The sequence below is a fragment of the Alligator sinensis genome, unplaced genomic scaffold (assembly GCF_000455745.1).
Source record: "Alligator sinensis unplaced genomic scaffold, ASM45574v1 scaffold59_1, whole genome shotgun sequence".
Lineage (NCBI taxonomy): Eukaryota > Metazoa > Chordata > Crocodylia > Alligatoridae > Alligator > Alligator sinensis.
In genome coordinates this window covers 2,981,874-2,988,259 of record NW_005841878.1, presented here as the reverse complement: position 1 = coordinate 2,988,259, position 6,386 = coordinate 2,981,874, and positions in this window count along the sequence as shown.

Sequence of the window (6,386 nt, the reverse complement as noted above, 5' to 3'; positions counted from 1 at the left end):
GTGTGGGTGGGTGAGAGGGGGGGGGGGGGGGGGGGGGTTGGATTTTTTTTCTCCCACTAGGTTAAATAGTTATTTAGTCTCTAGTATTTTGTCACTGTGAAGCTTCTGAGGAAGTAATCAAGTCATTTCTTTTGATGAAGAAAATAGATACAGCTGTCAAAATCCCTCACTGTAAGGTGTTTTCTTCAATCCTCAAATCCTTTTAAAGGCTTATTTATTTATTGCACCTTTTCAAATCTTCCAATTTCCTATTGTTGAAAATTACAATAGTGTGCAATATTCCAGTATTGGTTCAACCAATGCTAGTATCCAGAGGCAAACATCACATCCCCACTCCTTGACTCTTCTGCCTCTTCTTCTTAAGAAACTAGAACCTTCTTGCTAATATTAGTACAATATTTCAAAGAAACAGCTTTGGAGTCATCAAATTCATCCACCTGCCCATGCAAGAGCTCTCTGCATGGTGTGCACTGCAGCCCACATTTGAATTTGTGTCATTAGTTTAATCAGTGAGGGGTATATGTGATCTTTGTGACTTCCACTTCCTTTATTAGAAAAGGCTGAATAATTTTCTGGCATTTTTTTCCAGCTGTAACCCGGGCAGTACTCCAAGAGATGCCCCCTCTCCAATTGAAGGGATCAAAGCAGGTGCACAAGTGCTGTGGGAGGTGTAGGGACTCTCCTCCCCCTATAGAGCAGAGCCAGACTACCAATGGGGATTTAACCATATACCTTTTAATGAGGGGACAATACTGGAACATAACCAGTATAAACCAGGGGGGTATAGGGGACACTACAATGCCCCAAAGGGGCAGGATTCAACAAAGTTTAGACACAATCATAGACATATTCATCCAGTTGACAAAAGACAGGGTTAACCAAAAAGTAAAACACATACAGCAGAACAAACAATACTGGTTGGTATTACTGGAAATACAAAAGGCACAAAATACAAAATGTCAAATGACAAGGAATATAGGGCCTAGGTACCTGGAGGGGGGAAAAAGGGGACAACACAATGGCCCCTTTCCACTGCAAGAAGAATTTTTCTTTGTTAGCTCACTCATCCCAAGTCACCAAAGCTGGGACTTGAACTCAGATTTCCCACATGGTAGGCAGAACCTCTGCCACACAGCTGCCAGTACTGATACTGGCCCAAACTGCTAGGGGTCTTGACTTTCCTGGAGCCCCGGCCTCACATCAAGCTGCCTGGCCTCTGACTGAAGGAGCTGAAAGCCGAGCTGGGAACCCCTCAGGTCACTGCTCAGATCCTTGGAGGTGGGGAAACCTTTCCTGTTGGCCACAGCCTCTTGTAGGGGATCCTGGAGCCCAGTGGGAGCCTCTCCTGCCAGCCGCACACCGCGCTGCTGAGGATCCCAGTGCTGCCTGCAGGTCCTGCTCCTTCAGGCTCTTCTGGGGCAACTGCTCCTGCCCCACTAGCCCAGCTCTTGCCAGCTTCTTGAAGCTCCTTCCTTGTGCTCCCTCCTGATCTCTTCCCTGAGTCAGCCATGCTGCCCCTTTTATCCCCCTCCAGGTGACCCAAGGGGCCAATCAGGGGATATGAGGGCCTGATTGGTGAGGAAAGGGAATCCCAAGTCCTCCAATCATCTTTTACCCCTTCAAAACCCCTGGGCCAAATCATTACCAGCCAGCCTGTCACAGTGTTAGTTGCCAAGAGGTGGGTTGCATCAGAATTTTAAAAAGTGTTCCTTGCATTTTAGCTAACATTTTAACAAGTCAATATAGATAAAATAAATTGGCTGAGATAAGCCCTAAAAACACTAGTCTCTCCTGCCCCCTCTACACGGGGTCTTAAATCTCACAAATTATGACAATTTAAGGGTTTGTATACAAAGGGGACCTACTCTAAAGTAAGATAGGGCGTGAATTTTAGGTGCTCTTGCTAGTCAAGAATAACTCCCTGTGTAGGTCCTCTTATTCCAAAATAAGACTGCCCACAGAGTCATTTCAAAATATGTAGGCATGTCAGTTTCCTCATGTTGACATGAAAGATTTCTAACCAATATATCTTTTAACAGTTTTCTAAAGAAAGCCATGCACACATCTATACTGTATTGTAGTTAGCTGGGTGGGAGAAAGCTTTTATCTTCCCTACTAAGGGAAACCCTTTGTTGATAATTTTTTTCAAATTGGCCACACTACAATTTTGCAAATTGTACCTCCCCCCTACTCCCCTCCATCCCTGATGAATATAGTTGATCTTTGTTTTTTGTTTGGGGAGGCAGAAGAGGAACTCATAGTCTGCAGCTATTAGTGCTAACTCTCATGCCGTAAGAGAGAGCACAGAACACTCTTTATAAGAGAAAGGAGAGCAAAGCAGTGAAACACCAGATAACAGGATTAAAAATACGAACTTGAGGGAGTTTATCCGAACCTGGTGCGCCGTCCAAAAAACACAAAGAAACTAAACCTCAGCCAAACAAGGACATCCCCAAAGTCAGACGTAAACTAAAAGGCAGGGGGAGAGTTAGCTTTACCTACATGGTCCTAGAAAAAAAATATCTGCGATTGAATACACCAGTGGGTGGGAGCTTCCATAGGCATTATCCATGGACTATAGTTGGTTAAAGAACCATGGTCTTTATATGACATCATCTGATGAAGTGAGAACAGGCTCATGAAAATGTCTGTATTTCTGATTTAGCCTATAAGGTGCCTGTCTACCCTGCATTTTCTCTGTAATTAAACCTTTCCTATGGGCATGCTTTACAATACAGGCGGCTGCTGCTGTTGTAGGAAAAAAAATAAGATTTTGTCATTCTCTAGCAGCATAGAGTGAGGCTTTATTAGCTTATCAAATTGTGGGTGGGTATTTTGAAGGTTAGCAAATGGCATGACTGCTCATGAATAAATGACTAGTAGCCAAGCCTTTACATAGGGCATGTACAAGCATGTTGCAGCTTTGCCAGTGATCATCCATGATGAGTTACTGTTCCCTTGTCCCCTTGGTGATTTTTATTAGGTCCCGTACATAACAGTGGAAACAGCTAAACAATTCTCTAACCAGATGAGAATTTAAACTTCTCTCCAGAGATGAGCGGCTAGTTGATCGATTGACCACATCCCCAGTCCTAGATTTGCTTGCCTCCTGTTTAATTACTTATTTGTAGAGCAAGGTGGGAATTGTTTAATGAGGAGGTTCAGAAAAGTCTATTTGATGTAGCAAAACATATTGATGAAAATGAAGCCAGATGGTGGCTCAGTAGTGAGGTTTTTTCCTCCTAAAGTGAATTTACTGCTCTGGAGAGGGACTGGATTTGACAGCCTCAGAAACTGAAGTTCTGTTTGTCCACAGAGCAGGACAAGCAACAGAAGTGCAAGATCTGAATACTACCCTAGCCAAGACCTATAGGAATCATTTGCAGTCTCATTTCTATTCCCATTAAATCCTTGCCCAATTTATACATATGGCTGACTAGAGAGTCATTTTTAGTGTATACACTTGGCCCTGCTCTGAGGCCTCAAAACATCTGTCAGTTAGAACATTTAGTCACTATCAACCAGAGTTGGATTTGAACCTGTGACCTACAAATGCATGGCTTTCTATGTTGTTATTAAGTCCCAAAGCCAGCCAGCAGCCATTTGTTTTTAAGCACAAGATTGTCAGGAGAAGGGGCAGAGTTGTAAGTGCTCCCAAAAATGACACTACAATTTTTTGGACATGTCGGGCTTGCAAAAGAAGCCACCTCATTAAAAGAAAAAAAGAACATAATATCATTTTTTGACAGTGTTTCTATAACGTAAAGGAAAACCTCCATAGCTCATCCTTGAGAGAGACTTTGTAAAACAGGGGTGATCAGTGAGCAAAAAGGTTGTAACAGTAACAGTAGTAGTAGTAGTAATATAGTCTTATTTCTTATTGGTCACTTCAGCTTAATTATTATTGTTATTGTAATAATTATCATCATCACCACCACCACCCAAATTGTCTCTCCTTACAGCTCGCTTTCTCTCAGGTAGAGTTACAATATTAATGCTCTGTGTATGTGGAAGCTTTAGAAGCAGAAAGAAAGATGATTTACATTTCTTTCTCAATCAGTTTTAAGTTTTTATATTGGCAAATGTTTTTAGTGAACATGACCCAGCTTCCTGTCTGTAAGAGTCAAGCTATAGGTTATTGAGAAGCCAAACTCCAGGATTTGGCATGACTACAGCCAAACCAAGGAACATCTTGGCATTACTGACTATCATTTCAAGTTTTAGGGACCATTCAATCCATAAATTCAAAGCAAAACTTGGAAAAAAAATTATCAATCGAGGTAAAACACAAATGGAGGATGGTTTGGGCAAAACAGAACTGGTCTTAGGATCTTTTTAGGAAACTTAGCCATGGCTAATGACAAACGTCTCAGTGAAATATTAGTGGGTATGTAATGAGAGGAAGGCCAGACTCATTAGTTAGCAAAGTTTCCTAATGACTGCTTATATTTAAAAAATGACTAGAACATACTTGATGCAATATGCAGCACACCTGTGAAAACTTCTTGGCATCAGTAAAGGTCAAGGTGATTTGAAAGTCTTTGGATCAAGGCATATCTAACTCAGCCAATGTAAAAGCCTTTTACTGATAACAGGGAGTGGATGAGGCACAAAATAAGTGGATAATTTGGATCTCAGAGTATTTGGCCTATTGAAGGCTCCAAAACAACTTTGATTGTCAGTGTTGGGTGTAATTGGAAAATCAAATTATATATATGGGCATTTACACATGTGCTCTGGGAGGGTGGGAGTGGGGCTCTTTAGATTGGCTGAGAGCCTCTCTAATTAAAGCACCTGGAGCATCTTGTGTATCAACATCCCTGCACTGGAAAATGGCAATGGGAGCACGTTAATTAAAGCGAGCTTTAGTTAAAGTGCCCCCACTGCCATTTTGAAGTGTGGGCATGCTGATATACAAGACACTGGAGGCAGCTGGAGTGTGATAATTACCATGCTCCAGCAGACTCTATTAATCGAGTCTGCTCCGACATGCTGTAATTACAGCACATCAGAGCAGCCTTGCTACTCGTGTATAGGCACCCCATACATCTCTCTAGATAATTATAGCAAGACTTCCAATAGCAATCAAGGCAGTGACCTTTCTGGCTTATGATGCCATGGTCCCCCAACTGAAATATGATCCAAGTATGTTAGTCAGAAACTTAAAATTTAAATAGTGCTTTTGGACGGTTGTGAAAGAGTCCCTTGTGAGAGATATTCAAAGATCAATACTAGCATTTTTTGTGCAACTAATCTGAAGTGAGGTTTTCATTAACTCTCATTACTTGATGCATTGTGAACTAAGATGGGTAAGAATTCTAACTATGTTGACAACAAAATAAAACAGAATCCTACAAGAACACAGCCCAAGAGTAGGCTGTGAAGAGCTAAATAAAGACAATAGTCAATGTGCTTTCTCTCTGCATTGCTGTGTACCAGATACAAAATTCTAAGGTTAGAATTGAGCTCCAAGCCTTTTTCCTATGTAAAAATCTTGAAAACAGCTATTCTGTGTCTGGCAGGATCTGGTAGCAGAAGCTGAAGCTAAAGAAAAAGGTTTCAGGGTAAAATGGAATATTCCAAGGAATTCTGGACCTCATGCAGGCCAAAGAAAACCAAGCTCTCACAGCCATTTCTGGATTAGGCTTCCTTCCTTTTTTGTTGTTTTTTGGGTTTTTTTTGTTTTTGTTGCTCCTCCCTCTTGACTTTTTAACATGCTTACAAAGCCTGTTGCATTAGTTTTTATTGTATTAATCCCATGCTTCAGGGCTTCTGGTTCCTTGCTGAAGCCAGGAAAAATTCTTTCCTTGGTTGAATGTATTACTTGGCTGCTTTGCCTTATTTCCCCATCAAGAACCTGATCTTAAAGTCCTTATTCAGCCAAAGCTTTCCCTGAGGCTGCCAGTAACAGGAATTTAACTCAAATAGAGACAGAAGACTAAACAAACAAAAAGAGTTTGACTCCCTGGCTAGGGTTTGATGCTCCCAGTCTTTCCTCTTAAAGCTGTTGGACTCTGCATGAAATATTTAAATATTCACTGAAGCAGGGAATAGAACATGGGTTTTTTCCTCCCGTCTATCCCTCTACTTCCCTGGTGAGAACACAAATCACTCAAGTATTAGATAAAAGAGAGAGGCGTGTTTGGAGAGCATCTACCAGATTGGGTTGTATGGGCAACAGGTGAAACGTATAGGAGAAATATGTTGATGCCAAAGCCTGACAAAGCTTTGACATGAGCCTGGTAACTAACCTCATCACTTTCAAGACTTGAACATACCCAAGCTATCTACTTTAAAGGTAGCAGTGCAGCCATGGCAGCACAAAGCTAAGCGCTGGCTAACTAGCCAACTATTTACCCTGCCTGTTAGGCAAGTTTTGTAGCTTA